Source organism: Benincasa hispida, chromosome 12 (genome assembly GCF_009727055.1).
Source record: "Benincasa hispida cultivar B227 chromosome 12, ASM972705v1, whole genome shotgun sequence".
In the NCBI taxonomy this organism is placed as follows: Eukaryota; Viridiplantae; Streptophyta; class Magnoliopsida; order Cucurbitales; family Cucurbitaceae; genus Benincasa; species Benincasa hispida.
In genome coordinates this window covers 36,918,820-36,931,046 of record NC_052360.1, presented here as the reverse complement: position 1 = coordinate 36,931,046, position 12,227 = coordinate 36,918,820, and positions in this window count along the sequence as shown.

Below are 12,227 nucleotides of genomic sequence, written 5' to 3'. Positions count from 1 at the left end.
CTATTCCATGGTACTTAATGTAAATCTCATTTATATCAATCCTCCACTAGATGTATCTCATACATCATATCGATTATATCATATATAATCAACATACCTCTTGTCAATTTGAACATTTCAAATCAACACCAAGAACTGATCCTCAACTGTATCCATTGAGCTACTAAGGGGACCTCAAGGACCTGTAGCTCGAAGCTCCAACAGTACGTGAATAACTGACTAAACTCTTTAGTCATGGGATCCACTATCCGTAAACTACCAGGAACTCCACTAAAGACTGACAGCTGAATTCTCCTTACCACAGATATATTATGTGTCCATCTTAACCAATCGAAAGTGCGACAACCCTTCACAGATCGCTCGTAAGTACAGTTGGGCCAATAACCGTTATGCCCCTGTAGTCACATCTATCTTCTTAAGTACCATTGATCTCCCTAATGAACATAAGTCATAGTCCTACTATGACTGAGTCTTCTAAAGAGAAGTTGTGGCCTATATGTTCAAGCCCCAGAATCAGCCCTTAAGGGAGCAATCTCTCTACTTATTCCTACTTCGAGAAAGAAGTGAATTCCATCTTGTGGATTGAGTTCCCAACTCCCAGATCAGACAAGTCCCCAAAAAGGTAGGCATGTTGAGTTGGCAATCTGGTCATTCTCACCCATACTGATCAAAAGACCACCCTCAAAGGTAGGAGTTCCCAAAACACTCAGGATTGAGTTCGTGTCACCAGGTCGTTTAGGTGAGATGCAAGTCTCTAGTATCAACGACGTTATATACAGAGTCTAGTCATTTTATGGTCTAAGTCTTATACAACTCTTTGTATAGGACACCTCAGCTCGCACGTTTTCACATGAATGGTCAGGATCTACCATCTGTAGTGGTTTACAACATTTGCAAACCTCTACAAAGCGGGCCATATTCGTAGTATCACTAAGATCAGGTATCCCACCTTAATCCTTATACTACAGACCTATTTAGGTTATCACTTAAGGCATGAGCCACTTGTATATCATATATACATGCTTAAGTTCATATAAGATAACCAAGGAGCTTTGTTTATTGGATATGAGTAAATGCTATAATTAAATAACACTTATTTTATTCATTAAACAATGTGTATCTTTACAAAACAACAAGATTCTGGGAGAATTAGGACACCAATCCTAACAATCTCCCACTTTTCCTAATGACTCGGGAGACTAATTTACCATACAATATAAAAGATGTACAATATACAATAAACTAGGGCATACCCCAGTATCATCTCCCACTTGCCCTAGACAAGATGCCGCATGTCCCGCAGACCTAGACTCTCTAGGTGACCCTCGAACACTTTAGCCGTGAAGGCCTTTGTAAAGGGATCAGTAACGTTATGCTCCGATGCGATCTTCATGACTATCACATCACCGCGATGCACAATCTCCCTGATCAGGTGATATTTCTATTCGATATGCTTACCTCGGCGATGACTTCGAGGTTCCTTCAAATTTGCCACAGCCCCGTTGTTATCATAATAAAGAGTGCTAGCCAAATCCATATTTGGAAAAACTTTCAAATCTGAAAGGAACTTCCTCATCAAATAGCCTCCTTAGTTGCTTCACAAGCCACTACATATTCGACTTCCATAGTGGAGTCCGCGATGCATCCTTGCTTGATGCTTCGCCATACTACGACCCTTCCATTCAGAGTAAACATTGACCCTGATGTCGATTTGTGAGAATCTCTATCGGTCTGAAAGTCAGAGTTCGTGTATCCTGTAAGGATCAGATTCTTATCTCCATACATAAGCATATAGTCCCTTGTTCTCTGAAGATTCTTGAGGATCATCTTAACTGCTGTCTAGTGATCAAATCTTGGATTGGACTGATACCGACTGAAAATCCCTTCTGCATAGCAAATGTCGGGTCTGGTACACAACATTGCATACATCAAGCTTCCTACAGCAGAAGCATAGGGAATCTGTCTCATCTCCCCAACCTTTTGAGGTGTCTTAAGACATTGATCCTTAGACAAAATGATTCCATATCTGAAGGGTAACAAAACCCTCTTGGAATCTTGCATCCTGTACCTGATCAACATTTGATCAATGTATGATGCCTGAGACAGGGCTAACCATTTGTTTTTATGATCTCGAATAATTTGGATCTCGAGAATATACTGTGCCTCACCCAAATCTTTCATTTGGAACTGGGCAGCTAGCCACTTTTTAATGTCAATCAGATACCCCGCATCATTCCCAATGAGTAGGATATCATCCACATATAGTACCAGGAAAGCTAATGAGCTGTTGAGATTCCCGAGGGGAAAAATAGAGATGTCTCCTACGTTACCCGTAATATGTGGAAGTATCGACGTAATTTCATAGAGTCATTCGGTCTAAATGCTACATGAAGAACATAAGCCAATTTGACGTGAAATCTAGAAATATTTCTTTTGTATCTTCCTGTAAACACAAGGCTCATCAACGTTTTGGTCAAAGCCGAACAACTTGATAGCAATGTCAAATCTGATGTTTCAAGATCTAGATGCTTGTTTCAGCCCATAAATGGACCTATTAAACTTGCAAACCCTTTGCTCTTGATTTGGAACTATGAACCCCTCTGGTTGAGTCATATAGATGGTCTCCTCAAGATTACCATTAAGAAAGGCAATCTTGACGCCCATTTGCCATATTTCATAATCACAAAATGTGGCTATAGACAGGAGAATCCTAATAGACTTAAGCATGACAATAGGTGAGAAAGTTTCCTCATAATCAACTCCCTCAACTTGGGTATAACCCTTTGCCACGAGTTTAGCCTTAAAGGTTTGCACCTTTCCATCTACACCTCTCTTTTGCTTATAAATCTACTTACATTCAATAGGTCTTACCCCATCAGGTGGATCAACAAGCTCCCAGACGTTATTGAAGTACATAGACTCCATTTCATGGTTCATGGCTTTAACCCATTCATCTTTGTCAACATCCTCCATTGCTTTCTTAAAAGACAACGGATCCTTGACCCCATCATTCGTAATGACGCTTTGGGCTTTAGTCGAACCCATGTAGCGATCCGATTGGTTCATAACCCTCTCACTATGTCGAGGTAGTCTCAACTCTTAAGCTGGTTGACTAGACATTCCGACCTCAACAACTCTTGTTGATCTGTCAGCCTGTTCAATAACTCTTGTTGAACCCTCAGCAGTCTCAGTCTCACTTGAGATCTCACGTAAAACGCTTTGAGGCTTATGATCCCTCATGTGGTCTTCTTCCAAGAAGATAGCATTTGTAGAAACAAGCACTTTGTTCTCACTTGGATCATAGAAGTATCCACCTCTCGTTTCCTTGGGGTAGCCAACAAAGAGGTAAAACTTCGAACGCGATTCCAACTTCTTTGGGTTAGTCGCTAGCACATGTGCTGAACAGCCCCAAATCCTAAAGTGGCGTTAACTACCTTTATGGCCTCTCCATAACTCAAAAGATATTTCAGAAACACTTCGAGGGAACGTTGTTCAGGATATGATATGCAGTCTGTACTACATAACCCCAAAATGAGTCTGGAAGATGAGCATAACTCATCATAGACCGAACCATGTTCAACAAGGTTCTGTTTCTCTTTTCTAACCAACCATTCTACTGACGTGTACCAAGGGCTGAGAGTTGGGATGTAATCCCATGTTCTATCATATAGTTCTAGAATTAGAGGTCCATATACTCTCCACCAACTTCTTAGAAGTCCACTTTGCACCAACTTCTCAATCCTATTGAGGTTGATGTGACCTAACCTCATATGCTAAAGATGGGTGTTTTTCTTAGGAGAAAGCTTTGGTCTTTTAGCTATTGTTGCCGTACTGAACATTTCAGTGTTAAACAAGACTTTTATGACTAAAGACCTTGCATAAAAGTTATTTTCCATTGAACCATAACTAATCTCCATTCCATTCTTGAAAATAAATACTTTATTCTTAGAAAAAAAAAGATAGTGTAGCCTTGTTCAATGAGACAAGAAACCGAGATTAAGCTCCTCTTAATATGAGGAACTACAAAAACATTATCCAGTAACAGATAACGTTTCTTATCAACAAATAACTTCAACCTGTCTATAGTAACAGCTGAAACAACCTCACCAGTACTGACTCAAAGAGTCATCTCTTTCTGTGGCAACATTTGCCAGGAACTCAATCCTTGGTAAGACGAACTGTCATGATTTGTAGCACCTGAATCAAGGATCTAGGCAGAATCATCATTCTCTACCAGACACGTCTCCAAGAATAATAAATCATATTTACTGTTTTGTCTCCCCTTTTGGAGAGTAGTGAGATTGAGGTCGTTTGCCAGAAAATTTGTTTCACACGAATCTTTCCACTGTAAGTAGTCGATCATTTTAAAAGCTTTAAATAGAAATACTAACGAGTTGCTGAAAAGAAAAACACATTGACCTATGTTAGGTTTTAAGCAAATACCCATTGTAAAACAAAACAACATCCAATAAGATTTTAGAAAAACTAACATGAACCTCGTGTGACATCTAGTTTCGCAATGATGCTTCAAAGGTTTAGGACAAAAGCCACCAAAGGGAGGTCAGTTATCCCTCCTCTGAATTGAGAAGTTTTCGATCAGTCATTAATACCAGAATAATTCTTGTTCCTATAACGACTTGCCATCATTGATTTGGCCAAGAGATCATTAACTTGCTTAACAATCTCCCGTAAGTGTGACCCACCATTTTAAGCCCTAAAGGTCCATCCCAAAAGGCCAATCCGAAGGGAANATCTCCATGACCAATAAATCATATTTACTGTTTTGTCTCCCCTTTTGGAGAGTAGTGGGATGGAGGTCGTTTGCCACGAAATTCGTTTCACACGAATCTTTCCACTGTAAGTGACCCACCATTTTAAGCCCTAAAGGTCCATCCCAAAAGGCCAATCCGAAGGGAAAAAATCCGATTGGGGCAAAACCTAAAGCGACTCTATCCGTTTCTTGAGTTCACCTTGATCTTGACCAACTGCGCAAAACCCATCCGAAGGGGGATGCACAAAGGCGACACGAGGGAGTATAGAATGATCTCACAGTATGAACCAATGACAGAGACCATAGGATGTGTTGAACACCACCCTTCACCCACTTACTATAAACACTATCTCCATTCACCTTGATATTGACTCATGCAAACACCATCTAAAGGGGGATGCTCCCAGGGCACCACGAGGCCAAACATGAATCTCACGGTGTGAACATACAGGGAGAAACCTGAGTGGAATCATAGACATATTAGATACACCTCTTCCTCTCACTGAGTATTTTATAACCTAGGGTTTAGCTTACTTAGAAAAAACATGGCTAAGGATTTTAACTAAGTGACTTTTAGGTTTTCCCAAGAGTAACTTTTACCTTGGATAGTGAAACAACTTTTGATCATCATCCATTAAACTCTTTAACGGAATCTTTGACCAAATCACCGCATGCTTGTTGAAAATCTATCTAATTCACCTTTACAAGTAGGTTCCTAGGTAAGGGTGTTACATTTCCGTCAACTTAAGAACCCTAGCCTAGCCAGAACCCGCCTTAGACAAAAGGTCCCTTATAGATAGGTTTACAACAAATTTAATCTTTTATTTCAACCAATTTAATCCTATTAAACTGATTTTAAAAGATCAATCTAGGTTACTAAACTCTTTAGAAACACTTGAACTTAGGTCTATCTCAATCCAATTTTAAAACCCTTTTAAAAAAACTTGAGTCACCCTAAGTCCGCATGCGGCTCTTAATCATTGATTTTAGGTCTAATTTCCTTTATAACACTTATAAACGGAAACAACCACTACAATGAGACGCTAAAACATGCAAGGTATTCATAACACTTATAAACAGCCTAGGTGTCATGCTCAATGCATTGTCCATTCATTGCTACTTCATTTTATATAACACTTATACTAAACAACAATGAAACAAGCAAAAAACATGCTTCCATTCACTCTTAGACTATAACACTTATAATAAAAGGATGATGCATGATAATGCTCATTGCATCAAAATATAACTCTTATATTTCATGATGCATGCACATGCTTTCAAGTAATTTCTTCATGCAATATTATAACATTTATAATACATTATGCATGAATAATTGCACAACTTAAGGTGGGTTTTAACTATATGACAAACACTTTGGAATATACACCATACATCACATGTATAATAAAACAATGTTGATGAACTGGGTGAAATTGCCTTAAAAACACAAAAAGAAAGTTAACTATTACAAAGACAAGAAGTCTCCGGTTCAAATAGGTGAACCGGGTCTTGAACCGCACGGGCAAAGCATCGCGTCTCCAACCATTGTGTATTAAGCACCCCACGATCGTCTACACGATAAAACAAACGTTGTGCTCTATCGCTTACCAGCGCTTTCAGAGCTAAACGATCATTTAGTATTTATTACACGATCACTTAGAAGAAATCTAAATGATCGTTTAGCTATTACTACATGATCGTGTACCTTTTACAAAGCGATGAAGCCTGAAGTACACGATCGCTTAGCGTGCCACGCATAATGCCCGCCTTCTGCGATCGTTTAAACAACTACGATGCCGTGAAGGACCATCGCCTAAGTGATCGCTTAGCTAGCGCCTCCGTATCGCATACGCGCGATCGTGTAGGTAGTAACTAAGTGATGAAGCTTGCTAACTACACGATCGTCTAGTGCGCGCCTTTTACTAAACAACGAGCTTCGCATGCTCCCACTACGATCGTCTACCTTCAACGCCTACGCGATCGCGCAACCAATGCTATGTGATAGAGTAAACGATTTACCCTATCACTTAGCATTATCTAAACGATCGTTTAGAAAATACTACACAATCGCCTAGAAAAATATAAACGATCGTTTAGCTAAATCCCAACCATCATTTACCTGAGGCTACACGATACGACCAACGCTTGGTCTTCTTCTTCGTTGAGAACTGCATCTCCATGCTTCGAAGCTTCATCACGAACGACTCGACTAACTCAAACTCTTTGAATTACAAACTCGATTGCAAAGTTAATTTCACCCAAAAACACAGGGGCCCTTACAATTAACACTTTGTAATATTGAAAGCTTTAATTAAAAGCAATTAAACCCGAAACATTCATCAACTCCACCACAAATGCAGAAAACGATTAAACACAAATGCAGAAAACCCACCACGACTGTAAAATGAAGTTCAAAATAGAGTTGTAATTTGGAATATCAGAGAACCATGAAATATTAAACCATAGTTCTTTTCCTATACCATGGTACTTAATGTAAATCTCATTTATATCAATCCTTCACTAGATATATCTCATACATCATACCAATTATATCATATATAATCAAAATACCTCTTGTCAATTTGAATATTTCAAATCAACACCAAAAACTGATCCTCAACTGAATCCATTGAGCTACCAAGGGGACCTCATAGACCTAGCTCAAAGCTCTAACGGTACGTGAATAACTGACTAAACTCTTTAGTCACAGGTTCTACCACCCGTTAACTGCCAGACACTCCACTAAAGATCGACAACTAAACTCTCCTTACATCATATATATTATGTATCCATCTTAACCAATCAGAAGTGCGACAACCCTCTACAAATTGCTCGTAAATACAGCTAGGCCAATAATCGTTATGCCTCTGTAGTTACATCTCTCTCCTTAAGTACCACTAATCCCTCTAATAAATATAAGTCATAGTCCTATTATGACTGAGTCTTCTTTTCTAAAGAGAAGCTGTGGCCACTATGTTCAAGCCCCATAATCATCCTTTAAGGGAGCAATCTCTCTACTTATCCCTGCTTCGGGAAAGGAGTGAATTCCATCTTGTGGATTGAGTTCCCAGCTCCCAGATCAGACAAGTCCTAAAAAAGGTAGGCATGCTGAGTTGGCAATCTGATCACTCTCACCCATACTAATCAAAGGACCGCCCTCAAAGGCAGGAGTTTTGAAAACACTCAAGATTGAAGTCGTGTCACCTATGGTCGTTTAGGTGAGATGCAAGTCTCTAGTATCAACGGCGTTATATACAGGGTCTAGTCATCTCGTGGTTCAGGTCTTATACAATCTCTTTGTATAGGACACCTCCGCTCGTACGTCTCCATATGAATGGTCAGGATCTGCCATCTGTAGTAGTTTACAACACTTGTAAACCTCTACAAAGCGGACCATATCCATAGTGTCACCAGGATCAGGTATCCCATCTTAATCCTTATACTACAAACCTGTATAGGTTATCACTTAAGGCATGATCCACTTGTATATCACATATACATGCTTAAGTTCACATAAGATAACCAAGGAGTTTTGTTTATTGGATATGAGTAAATGCCATAATTAAATAACACTTATTTTATTCATTAAACAATGTGTATCTTTACAAAATAACGAGACTTTGGGAGAATTAGAACACTAATCCTAACAATCTCCCACTTTTCCTAATGACTCGGGAGACTAATATACAATAAATATAAAAAATGTACAATATACAATAAACTAGGGCATACCCCAGTATCATGACTATTATGCAGTTATGGTAGTCATAGCTTAATTAATTGTTGTTTATGATTTCTTTTGAACTGGTTTCAATTCAGCTCTTAATTTCATATGTTTTCTTTCAACTTTTTAGTTTTAGTCTATTGAGTTTGATAAACTTGTTTAGATATTTGTGTTTGGAAGTTTAGAAGTTTGTAAGTTTTATTGTTTAGATTTATGTATTTTGTCCAATGTATTCAATTGTGTTAATCTTTTTTTCTTTGCTTTGATAAGTATTAGTTGCACTTGGGTTGATAAGTTGTCTATGGTTTGTTGATTACTATTGAACCATATCTTTTAGCTATTGTTGCTAATGTTACAAAGCTTCAGTACTCTTACTCTTATTACTATTGAATGTTGGAGCCATGTCTTTTTCTGTTGTGAGCTTTAAAAATATAGTAGAAATCTCTAAAAACTTGAATATTGGAGTCATGTCTTTTACTATTGCTTTGAATATCTAAAGTTTTGGATTAGATTCAGTGTTGGATTGCTATTACTATCCTACAGTTATGGTAGTCATAGCTTAGTTGTTTATAGTTTCCATTGAGTGGTTTATGGTAGTGGAACTTCTTAGACATCCTTTGGCTATAGAATATACTTTAAAGAAATATAAATGACATTCATATTTTTCTATTTTGTTTACTGTGTTGGTGTATTTTTGTTTGGAGTTTTGGTTACTTTCTGTAATGTTGTTGGTATATTCTGTGCTTTTTGTTTTATTTTAGTATGGAGTTTTGTTTTCGTTACCTTATTAGTTATATATATATATATATAGGTAGTATAATTATATAATATACAAAGTTAGTTGTTTATAATTTTTTTTATTGTTTAGGTATTATTTGTCTATATGAATCCAATTGCATTATTTGTCTAGATTAATCTAGATTTTTCACTCCTTAATGTTGTATGAAATTTTGGAATCCTTACACACCAATATTCCTAATATTCAAATATGAAATTTCTATCAACCGATGCATTTAGATCAAGTCTAGGCATCATATAAATCTAGCATCTAAGTGCATTGAAGGTGAATATTTAGTATGTTGACTAGAATCCTTAATGTTATATCTGGATTTTCTTTCTTTTACTAGTAATGTGTCCAAAGATTAAAAAGAAACTATCAGAAATGATTGAACTAATACTTGGATATTCTCTCATTGTTTACTATCTAATGTGATGAAATTTGATATGATATGAAAATTCTAGTGAATTTGAATTTGAAACTGTTTTGGCATGAGAACCCTAATTCTCAATCACTAGAACCCCCAAATCAATTCGCTTTCAACCCTAAGGATTGAGTTAGACATATATTGACTTAAGATCAAAATTCTTGAAACAAAGAACAAGTTCCTTGACGCAAGATTCAAACAAATGCATCTCATGATGATTGGTGAAATCTTTGTTTCATCTGGTTGTCCCAGTGCCTTCAGGAAGTGTTCATGACATACTTTACTATTTAAAAAAGTAATGAAACATTCCATTATATGATTTCTTGCTTCTTGCTTATGTTATATATGTATCATTTTCTATTGTTACTCGAAAGTTGGCATACGGAGTTCATTTTTAATCTTTTCATAAATGGTTTCTGTGCAGGGAAAGAAGCAATCTTTTGCTTCACGCCTCTTTGTTTGTTATGACTTAATTCGGGCAAACGTTGCTCTTGAACTTTCCTAGATCAACAACATGATCAACTTTGCTTTTCCATACCTGTTGCAGGTGCCTTTTCAGCAACTTGGTATGAGTGATTTTCTTCTTGGCATGTACACTTGTACATGATCTATTTTCATGTTAAACTTGTTTAATTAGTATGATTGGTTTAATTCCTAAGAAATCTAAAATAGAAAAAGAACTCCTCAACTGAATTATGTTTGAAATCTTTATTAGTTTAAGCTTGTTAGTTTCAATATGGTACTTTCTGAGGTAATATGGTACTTTTTTTTTTCTCACTTGGTTAACTTCGCTCCTAGCTTGAATTTCATAATTCTCTTGTGTGGGGTAGTTGAATTCTTATTAGAACTCCTTGGCACATTTTTCTCTACTTGTAAGAAGTCCTACTTTGGATTTGGATCAAATCTATGGTGAATGGTGGAGAGAACATAACGAAGGTGCAATTGAAAGTCTATGTTTGGAAAACACTATATAATGGCAACAAGTGTGTGTACTTTTTATTGGGGGGGGGGGGGGTGTATATATTTACAAAGTTGTTTTAGTTTGTATTCTGTATCTTAAAAGTAAGTTCTTACTCTTTTTTTATACACCAATAAAAGTTGTTTGTATCTAACAAAATTTTAGTTTTTCTATGTAAACCTTATGAGTTTGGTAATTTGTTGAACCTTGGTTTTAGAGTTAAATTATCATCAAAATCCTCTTTTATGGCTTATTATTAGGGATTTGTGAAGACAATTAAGATTTTATTTTGTGCATGTACAGGTAAAAGAGAAATATTATTGATTTGCATGTGTGTAAGGATTAAATATATATACATTTTTATTTTTCCATGATAAAAAGATGACAAACATTTAATATCAGACAATTACTAAAAAAGTAAGTGAAACACCGACATTGAAAATAATATTCAATGTTGGTTGAAAACGGACGTGGAAGCTAACTGGCATTGAAATCTTGGTCATTTATAATGTCGGCTTAAAACCGACATTAAAGACCTTTTATAACACGATCTTTGATGTTGGTTTTCAACCAACATTATACCTTTATAATGCCAGTTTTAAATCGACATTAAAGCCTAGTTTTGTAGTAGTGAAAGCAAGTCATATCCGTAGTGTCACTAAGATAAGGCACCCAACCTTATCCATTTACTATAGACCGTTCAAGTTATTACTTAAACATGATCCACCTATATGTTTCCACATACATGTTTAAGTTACATCTAATATCATTGGATCTTAGTTTATTAGTTTTTGGATTAATGCAACTAAATGTCAAATAAAATAATACTTATTTTATAAATAATATGTTTGTACAAATACAATTTACAAACTACAAGCCACAAGATTCATGGCATCAACCCCAAAAGAGGGACCTTTTAAATCTATTATTTAAAACTCAAAGACTAAAATGGTCAATTTGAAACATTAGGGACCAATTGCACCTATTTTTGAAAACTCAAGGATCAAAAAGATATTTTCCCAAAGTATTTTTTTTAAGAGAAACAACCATAAAAAAAATACTATAGAACAAAATCCCGAGCCACAAGCAAGGTAAACCAAGCTAAGGAGTTTGAAGTAGAGAAAAGCTTTCTCTTCAATGCGTTAGACACGAGGAAATATGACAATGCCTCACAAGTGAGAAAGAAACATCGATCATCTCATGCGCAATTGATACCGACTCATTAGTAATGAAAAGTTTACATGATATGACAAGTTTTGTTCATACTATGATAGGTCGCATTGATGCCTAAATTTGGACAGACAAAATTGCCTGAAATTCACGTGGCAATAATGGTAAATTTGTATTTAGAAGGAAGATACAACCTACAAGTTAAATAGAACTATACATTGGTGCAGTGTAGGCTACCCTACTTCGATGCTTAAGTCAAAAAATTTGTAGAATAGGTTTGTTATGGAATTTTTAGTTGAGAGTTTACTTAACTCTTTGGCAACTTTCCTTGCATATTTATGGAGTTGGATAACCTATATCTTCTCCGTTTAGGGCTTCCTTATTGCTCACAAATTC